The sequence below is a fragment of the Alligator sinensis genome, unplaced genomic scaffold (genome assembly GCF_000455745.1).
Source record: "Alligator sinensis unplaced genomic scaffold, ASM45574v1 scaffold80_1, whole genome shotgun sequence".
In the NCBI taxonomy this organism is placed as follows: Eukaryota; Metazoa; Chordata; order Crocodylia; family Alligatoridae; genus Alligator; species Alligator sinensis.
Genome location: NW_005842206.1, coordinates 1,026,660 through 1,036,605, shown reverse-complemented (window position 1 = coordinate 1,036,605; position 9,946 = coordinate 1,026,660). Strand labels below are relative to the sequence as shown.

The window sequence follows — 9,946 nt, the reverse complement described above, 5'->3', positions numbered from 1 at the left end:
TATTGGTAACTTTGGGATGGCTGCAGCCCCCTGCCATAGCTCCCTCCTAGTGCAGTCTGGCCCATCCCCTGCAGGGAAGAGCCTGGGCAGCCCCGGCCCCAGCCTGTAGCTGCAGCCTGCCCCACCCTGCACAGATCTGGGGAGGACATGCCCCCCACGTGCCTCCCAGGGTGCATGTTGCAGCAAGAGCCATGTCCCCCCCCCCCGGACAAGCTGTGGTTCTGTCTCCTGCCCCGCCCTGGCTGGGCAGCACCTGGCCCAGCCCCACTTCCTCCCGCACAGCGGGGGCCTCGATCTGCCCCACCTATGCCCCTTCCCTTCCCTTTCCCCTCCTTTCCACCACAGCAGACTTACCAGCTAGCTTGCTGGGCTGCCTATTGGAAATCGGATTGGTATTGGTTGATACGCCTCCTTAAAAACCGGCTATTGGTATCAGCCCCAAAAATCTCTATCAGTGCACTTCTAGCAGAGTCCATAAATATCCTGTGTTTCTAACCTCTGGCATGACAATAGAATGTAGAACCCTGACTCAGGTGCCTTAGAATAGCATCCAAAACATTTTGCAAGCAGTGAGAGAAGCCATTTAGAGCAAGCCAGTAGGCAATGCTGAGGATGAGTGGTTCCGAAATCATGCCCCTTTATAAAACTTATGTACATGACTCAAAGCTGGAGGGAGGTGCTCCTTGTACTGAGAATCCAGAGCCTGGAATTCTTTCCTGATATAGGTCCATGATGGTAAGAGCAGACATGCTGTGAAGTATTTGGGCGTGGTCTCATTCAACAATTGGGTTGGAGGTGGAAGAGATGCCTGCTTTTTATATAATATTTTAGTGGCTAAATCACTTGTCCAGAAAGCAAGCGATTCTGTTTCAATACAGTCCTCAGGTAAAGGGCATTTAATTTCCCATCTTCCAGCTCCCAGGTGTTAACCACCAGGTGATAGATCAGGGCTGGAGCACTTCTTGCCCTTTCTATTGAACCTGTACTATTCTGCAGCAAAGAATGCAAGATACTTGGGGCAAGAAGGTGCTTCTAGTGGTTAGGCAGACAAGGTTCTTTGGGTGAATCTGATATATTTTATTAGACCAACCCAAATAGTTGGAAAATAATTATTAAGCAAGCGTTCGGGTTCAAAAACCCTTCGTCAGGCTAAGGAAGTTTCAGCAGTTTGTGTGTGATCTTCCTGGATGGAATGAAAAGTAAAGAAGCCAGCGGCTGGGCTGGTATGCATACAAGACAGGTAGTCAGTGAAAATGTAGATTGAGGAGTCAATGTCTAGTGGTTAGAGCACTTGGGGTCTGTGACCCTGTTCCCAAAACTATTTTGTCTTTTACATGAAGCAGTCATTAGATAAAGTCCATAAACCTTAATAAATTCACTTTAATTTACCACTTCCCAAGATGAATAGTTTCATTGGTTAATTGCTATCCATGTTTTAAAAATACTTATCCCTTTTTGTATAGCTTCAGCTTTCAAGCATTGGAACTTATTGTGCCTTTTTTTATTGAAGCTCTCTCATCAAAAATCTATGTAAGTAGTTGTAGAGCACATTCAAGTAAATTGACTTTCTCTAGGATAAGCTAAATAGATTGAGCCTCTTTGACTTCCTCTTGAAAGAGACATTTTTCTAGACGTCTGATTATTCTTGTTGCCCTTCTCTGAACTTTTGTAATTTTTCAGGCTCTTTTTTGATGTGTATACATTAGAACTGGATACAGTAATCCACCCATGTTCTTATCTCTACCTTGTCAAAAGGTAACACAACCTCCCTACTCCTGTTTGATATTCTCTTGTTTATACTTCAGAGAACCTGTATTAACCTTCTTACCAAGAGCACTGAACTGTAGGTTCCTGTTCAAGTAAGTCTGTTTTATCAAGTCATACAGATTGGTCTCTAAGTGTTCTTACTCCCTCATTAGTTACTCTTCCACTAAATTGGTGTAATCACAAATTTTACTGTTAGTTTTCTTCTATCTTTCTTCCAGTTCATTGATAATGATGTTGAATTTCATTGAACTGTATTTTTTGTCTTAGTCCTTTGTCTTAAGTATCTTTTGAGTACATCTTTCCCTTAATAAATAGTAATTTATTTGTCATATATTTTAACATTGTATCATGTGTTATATGCTTGACTCTGGGGAATGGATTATTTTAGCCTGAAGGTGCAACAAAGAGTGTTACTATTAATTGCAAACATGCATGGAAGTGTACTAACTGGAGTTAAAGCAGAGCAGGCCACTGTAAATTTTGATGATAAAGGAACAATGCTTTTAGAGATAATCACTGATATTTTAGTATAGACTATCAAAACATCAAACTAGTGATGGCAACTTACTTTATATCCTTAATTCTGTTAGCAACACTCTGAGGATGGGCATTCATACAGGAATTTCCACCAGGTGACCCCCTGGGGCCCTTCCAACCCTGTGATTATTTCATTCTGAATGTCTTCTCTCTTAGGGTGCTTAATTATTTTTTGAGTGCGCAGTTTTATTGCCTGAATCTTTTTTTTCCTATTCCACAAATAAAGTCTGTTTGCAGATCTGCTTCTCAGGCAGATTTTGCATGCATGCTGACTTCTGTATTGTTGCTGCTAGACTGCTACAGTAACCAAGATGGCTGATTTTAAAGATAGTTTAATTATCATACAGTCATTACAGCTGGGGAGCAGGAAGATCCCTGCACCCTAGATGCATACACCCATGAAAGTGCAAGTGGCATCTAGGGAGCCAGCAGCTCCACAGTTGGTGCTGCTTGTATGAGTACCTGCAAATGTTAAAAACCAGGCATGCAGCTTTGGGCTTGAAGCTGTGCACCTGCTTTATAAAGGTCTGGGGTGCTATGAGCCCAACATTAGGAAAAGGCTCCCTGATATTGGGCTTCCAGTGCCCTAGACCTTTAAAAAGTAGGTATGCAGCTGAGAGCTCTAGCTGAATGCTCTCTCCCACTTTGTTTTCTGAGTGCTATAACCCTGATATTAGGGATAGGCTTCCCCCATGGTGCAACTGGGGATGGGGGTGCTCCATAGTAACATGTCTACAATAGAGAAATATGATTACACATCCCACCCCTTTAGATACCATTCCAATTAACACTAAGATTGGGTTTCCATTGTGCGGGCCAGGAGCGATCCGGGCCCTTTTCCGTGCTGCACGCGGGCTATGGCCAGCAGCCTGGGCACGCTGGATCGGAGAGGGAGGGCGACAAGCTGGAATTAGGCACAGACGCTTAGCGGTAGATTTAAAGATTGTTTACTTACACCAGAGATGGTAGTGGTGTAGGCTGGAAAACTTGCTTGAGTTGCGGTTACAGACACAGACAACGCGAACAGTCACGTGGAGTTTGCTAGGCTCCACGGAACAGAGCTCCGGATGCTCTGGGTGAGCGCGCCACCAAAATCGGACTCGTAGATACGTCTTATAAATTCTTTCCGCTCGAAGACGGGAAGAGGTGGGCGATGGATCAGGTCGCCAAGCTCCTCTGAATCTCACACAGGGTCTCTGTTACCCTGCCGTGTATCCAGAGTCTCCACGAGATGGATGTGGAGTCCTCTTCGGCTTGGGCGGAAACTGCTCAAGCCTCTTATATGGCTAACAGGCCAATCGTTAGCCGCCACGTGGGAATAATTTAAAACTAGCCAATAGCGGGGAACGAATTTGCATGCGGGTGGCGGGAACTCTTTTGCACCGTGCATTTCTCTTGCAACTTGAGCAATGCACCCTGCAAAAGAAGCAGCAAATAGGCGGGAAACTCGTCCTTGCACCGGGGTTCTCCTCTGCAATAGGAAACTCTCCCGTGCAATGAAGCTGTAACCTGGCGGGGATAATTCTGGTGCCGAAGCACACACAAAATCATGCCTTTGGGTCATGACATCCATAACATCTTAAAACTTCAGGACTTCAGTGGAGACAGGCAGGTTTTTATCATAGAAATGTTTCTTTCATTTAAAAGAGGTGGTGTTATTAAATTAGTGCTCCAGTGCAGTGTTTGCAAGAAAATATTGCTTGGTGGTAGCTTAGGAGGTGAAGTTTTCTAGAAACAAATGTGCTGTAGAATAATCAAGCCTATTTTTACTGTCATTAATATGTTAAAAAAAAAAAATCATTAATGGTAAAAATCCAAATAGATTTGGATTTAAACACATTTTTTTGTTTTAATATGGTAAATTGCTTTTAATAGCACAGGTAAAGAAATTTAAGTTTTGTTATTTTTTTCAATAGCATCTCTTTAGTTATTGATTTTAATAATAAGATACAGGACAGAAAAAAAAAATATCATACTTTGTCACATCCATTATTTGGTTCTTCAGTCAGTGAATCCTGCAGGTCTACATTTATTCTTCTTGCAGACCTAAAACAATAGTCTAAAACTATTTAGCTTCATGCTTTTATCATTTTGTTCTAGGTAGCAATTTAGGTAGCTTCCATTTATTTATTTTATTGTTACAAATACAGTGCACAAACACATTTCCAATTCTTTGCCTTATTTTCTGAATATTAGAAAGAATAACTTTTGTATATTTTGAGAATTACTACTCTCTATGAAAACTGATTTCATTAACTAGCCCTGGCTGTATATGCAACTCCAGCAAGTTCCTGTTCATCCTTCTAAATAAGACAGTATAGTTACCACTGTATACTTTTCTCAAGGTCACAGATTTATGGAGATCTAGACAAGTAAAGTAATTGACTGACAGTTTAAAAGAAAAATGCTAGTAGTCTTCCTTCAGACTACCTAGCAGAAGACCTAGCTTGTAATTAATGTCAAAATGGAACATTTTCCAGACCATTTTCCCAAACTTTCACTTACAGTAGTAATGGCTGGGCTGAGGTGCCTTGCTGTGTGACAGAACAGCATGTCATTTCTGTAAACTGCAAAATTAAGTTTTATATTACTGCTACCTTATGGAAATCTATTACTTTCCTAAGAGCTTTAGCTAATGGTTCACTGGAGAGGGCAAAAAGAAGTGAAGGCAAGGGACATTCCTTTCTGCTACCTCTGCATTAAAAATAAAACCTCTGATAAGCATCCATTATCTCTAACTTCTGCCGTTAAGGGATGCATACCATGCGTGCACCTACTTAGTGACCAATTTAAAAAGTTTACATTTATTTAGAAGCTGTAACCTTTATGCCAGTTTAGCCTGTTTTAAAAGTCTTCAATGTTGAGTGACAAGGCAGGTAAATTTAACACGGAATAGTTTAGTTCTGTGTTAAATTCAATCCCAAATATAGCAGGTCCCGATTATCAAGCTTTTGGTAACACATGAATTTTCATGAGTACTTGAAGATTGCGATGCATTGCAATCAGTCAAAGCAAAATGGAAATTAAGGTAATCTGAAAGTGAAGTTCATTGCTTTCATATCATCATAAAAAATACAGCTAGAAAAAACAGTCTTTATCTTGCATTTAGTACTGTATTTGTTATATACAACATTTGACCGGCATTTTCCTATTTTTGTTACTTTGCTCCTAACTTTATGATATTTAGGAAACAGTTATATGAGTTCTTCCAATAAGAACTTAATTCTGAGCAGATTTAATTGCATCAGCCTCAGACATACTTCCAAACACCTTCAACAAAGGTGCTGTTTTTTTCATCACTTATCCTGTTCTTAATCCTTATGTTTTTCTGTGGGATGGAAAATGATTGGATATCTTAAAAATAAAGTTGCTGTCTGCTAAAATATTATGTTTTTGACAGGTAGTTGTCTTTACTGTTTAATTAAACAGATTACTATAATTTGAGTTCTGAATCATCAGCATTTCCTTTTCTTGGTTTTACATAAGGGTCTTGAACTAGAAGGCCACTGGCAGATCTTACATTCGTCATGTGTTACATCTGAGTATTGAGTGACAGAATGTAATGTGTCACGTTAAAATTATTGCAGGATACTTCCTTGCCACAAAAAGGTGCTGTTTCAGTGAGCTAGTTTTGTGGCTGATCTGCCATTTTTATGGTTTAACTGGGATAAACTGGTTTAATCTCTAGTATGTTACAATTGTTACATGATGTTTACATATAATGAATGACAAATATAATATCTATCAGGAACCTAAAGGCCAGGTCCATACAGACATTGCAGTTTTACCAATATAAGTGATCAGAAACCAGTTTATACCTGTAACAGAACAGAAGCTTGGCACACAAAAGTGGCCTATAGCTGTACCAAAACAGAAGTTTGGTACGCACGGACTGGTTTAAAAATGACAGAACCCCGTCTAAGGTTTGCCCTCCCCAACAAAGGGCAGAAGTGTGTTCTGTTTGTTACTGATTTAAACAACACTGCTGACAGAAAACTCTGTATCTTAGATTGATTCCACCTCAGGCTTTTACTCTAGGTATAGACCTTCAAAAAGAGTAAGGAGTATTTTTCCATAGTTACAAACCTAATTATTTCTTGAAATGGAAAAAAAATTAAGAAGAAATGAATTGTGTGGCCCACGGTATGGAATTATACATAATTGTGTTTCTTTTGAAGAAGACTGGGATCGCAATTCCTGCTTTGTCAGCCCCATCACAGTAATAAGTAATTTGCTGCTATGCTTCTGCTTAGCAGCTCAATTAACAAGAAAGAACTATAATTGCCTCCTCCACTTGTCTGTTTGTGGGTGGAGACGTGTAAAAAAAACCCACACAACTAATCTGCCTTCCTTATGTGGACCAAGGATGTGTGGGTCCATCTAAGATAAAATATGTCCTTTTTACTCCTCTATGTGGACATGTCACGTGGTTTATTTTGAATGTTATTGGGATTTTTATAATGTAGAGAGGGCTGTGCAGCTGGCAGCCTATGGGCTGTATGCAGCCCTGGGCGCTCAACTGGCTGCTGCTGCCCCTATCTCTCTGGGGATTGGGGTTTCCTCTCTTTCCCTTGCTTGTGCTGCCTGACTTATCCCCAGGGGGCAGGGTGTTGCAGCACAAGGTGCTTGGGGAGCCAAAATCCTGGAGTGGCTATGCAGTGTAGTGCCATGGGGGAGCTGGCGGGGAGTCGCAGGTAAGGTGGAGCACTGCACTGTGCAGGAGTGGGGTGTCTACTTGCACTCAAAACCATAGGTTGGGGGAGCATCTGCACTTGGTACAGCAGGGTAGGGGAGTGCCCACTGTTCCATGCATGACATACATGGACATACATTGGATTCCTGTGGCCTCCTCTAGAGCAGCCCATAGGACAGAGGTCTGCAACGGTTTTGGGCAGAGTGCTAGAAACACCCACAACCTTGACTTGTAAGACGTTGGTGTGCCAGAGGCAGATGGTAGGGAAACTGTCAGGGGCCTGATCCTTGTTGTGGCAGTGCAGCCCCAGCCCCTTCCCCAGCATCCGCCCCAAGATGTGCGTGCCAAGGAAAATGCCTTTGCATGCCATGCTTTGGCACTCGTGCTGAGTGTTGCCTACTCCTACCATAGGGTATATGGCCTCCAGGTGCTTAGGAGTTGAACAGCTCTGATGCAGATAAAGATCTGTTTGTAAGTACATACATTTACTTATACTCTGGTGATGGGCTGCTTATTGGTTTATAGTTAAGTTTGTACTTGTATCTTGTAGCTGGTGGTCCTAAATTACAATCCAAACCAAAATAACTATGTAATCAGTGCCATAAATAATGTCATAAGTAATATGCTGCCATAAATTAAAAAATGGTTTATTAAGCTGTTCCCATTAAAGTGATAAATTTACTGTAAATACATTCTATATTGTCATGTAAACTACTGTAGACTATGTAAGGAGTTGTTTTACGGAACAAACGAACTACATGGAACTGCATAAGCATTAAAATGTTTATCCTTTCCTATCAAAATACCTGAGTTGAATATATACTTGGGAGTTGAATCCCCAGGTTTTCATGTTATAAACAAGTTCTTTAACCATACCTTGGAACAAATTGAAATTAGTTTGGATAATAACTGACTGATATAGGTATATGAAGAAGACCTCATTTAAGCTATGTGAATTTATATAATAGCAATATACATTCTAAAAACTGTTCAGGGTCATTTTAATTCAGATTTTGGAACATAGCTCTTTAGTATAATGTAGCTCTTATTTAAGTGGCTGCTTATGCATTAGCTAAATGTATCACATAGTTTAGGATTACTTGTAAATTCCTAACTTCTTACTTAGCTGAAAAATTGCCATATTTACCTGAGTCCAAGGTAACTTTGGATTTAAGACAACCTCCTCCAGTAATTAGATTCTAAAGATAGAAAAGTATAAATCTAATTAGTGGATGGTTGTCATAAATTCAACCCTCCCCTTCCCCCAACCCCTCATTGCGGTGGTGGGGAAAGTAGTGTTGTGGGGGTGAGGGGCCAGACCCTGGTCCCTTGCTCCCATTTAGCTGAGAAAGCAGAATGTGACACTATACCAAATTTTATTTTTGGTATGTGTCACGTGTAATAAAAGACCACCGAGAGGAAAAGCTAGACTTTGGATTCTTGAGACAGCTCTCAGAGGCAGTACAGTCTACGGATGTTGTTGTCATGGAGGACCTAAAGTACCCTGACATGTGCTGGGAGAAGCAGACAGCCAAATCCAACCATTCATATAGGTTCTTAACCTGCATGGAGGACCTCCACCTAATGCAGGAGGTATACAGTCCCACTAGGGGCAATGCCTTTCTGGACTTGGTGTTGGGTACGGGGGAGAACCTGGTAGGCAGATTCGTGGTCACCTTGGGACCAGTGACCACCAATCAATCAAATTCAGCTTACAGCGTAGGATGGGTAAGATAACCAGTAGGGTGGAAGTGCTTGACTTTAGGAAGGCTAACTTCAGTGTGCTTAGGAGTCTAGTCAATGACGCACTGCAGGAGAAGAGTATTGGCGAGATGAGAGTCCAGGAAGGGTGGTCGTTCCTAAAGGAAGCAATCCTTCGGGCACAAAGGGAGACTATCCCAATACGAGGGAAAAGGGGGAAAGAAGCCAAAAAACTTCCTTGGCTAAACAGGGGAATCCAGGGGAGCCTAAGGGCAAAAGAGAAGTCATATAGGTGTTGGAAGCAAGGGGAAGCTACCAAGGAGGAGTATATCTACTTGGCCTGTACTTCCAAGGAGGCAGTTAGAAAAGCCAAAGCAAGTACAGAGCTGGGGCTGGCAACACAAATTCAAAACAATAAAAAGTCTTTTTTTAGGTATGTAGGAAGTAAAAGGAAGGCGCAGGGCAGCATAGGACCCCTACTGAACAAAAGGAGCAAATAGTGATAGACAGGGGGGGCAAGGTTGAGCTGTTCAATGACATTGTATATTAGGCCTGTGTGAAGCGGCTAGTATTCCCTTCAGATTTGGCTGATTGTTGGGACAGTGATTCTATTTGGTGATTTGAATCACTGTCCCAAATCGATTCGGCTGAATCTGATTCAGAGTTTCAGCTGCCACTAAATCTCTGAATCAAAAAGGCCCCATCCCCTACCCACTGTCCCAGCCCTGTCAGTGGCTGTCTCACCTGGTCCCAACTTCCCGGCTTTTTAAAAATAAAGAGCCCAGGCACTCACCAGCTGCTGCCAGGTATGGTGGGGGGAGACAATCCCCGCTGCCTGCCACTGCCCTGTGCTGCATGGTGGGGCTCTGTCATGAACCCCCATCCCCCACCCATTTTCCAAGCCCCCTGCATGGCTACTGTGCCTGGCCCCAGCTCCCGGCTCTTGGAAAAAGAGAAAAAAAAAAGCCCCCGCACACTGGGTGCTGCCAGGTGGCGGGGGCCTGTCCCTGTTGCCCCCCCACTGCCCCATGCTGCATGGGAGGGCTCTGCTACAAGCCTTCAGAGGCCCTAATGGCTGGTGCAGTAGCAGGTCTTTTTCTTCTCCTTTTTTTCTTTTTTTTAAGAACCGGGAGCTGGGGCAGCCTTTGCGGGGAGGGCAGGGGCTGGGAGAGTTGGCAGGGCTCGGGGGTGTTCAGGTTGGCTGAGGGAGTGGGCAGGGGATGGGGCCCGGGCGGGGGCACCCCCTGG

At 42.7% G+C, this 9,946-nt stretch overlaps 1 protein-coding gene across 8 annotated transcripts in view; it reads left to right on the top strand.

The window, feature by feature from the left end:
- The window catches only part of TDRD3 (tudor domain containing 3), a 157,165-nt gene that overhangs the window by 99,929 nt on the left and 47,290 nt on the right, over positions 1–9,946 (top strand). The window lies entirely within an intron of this gene.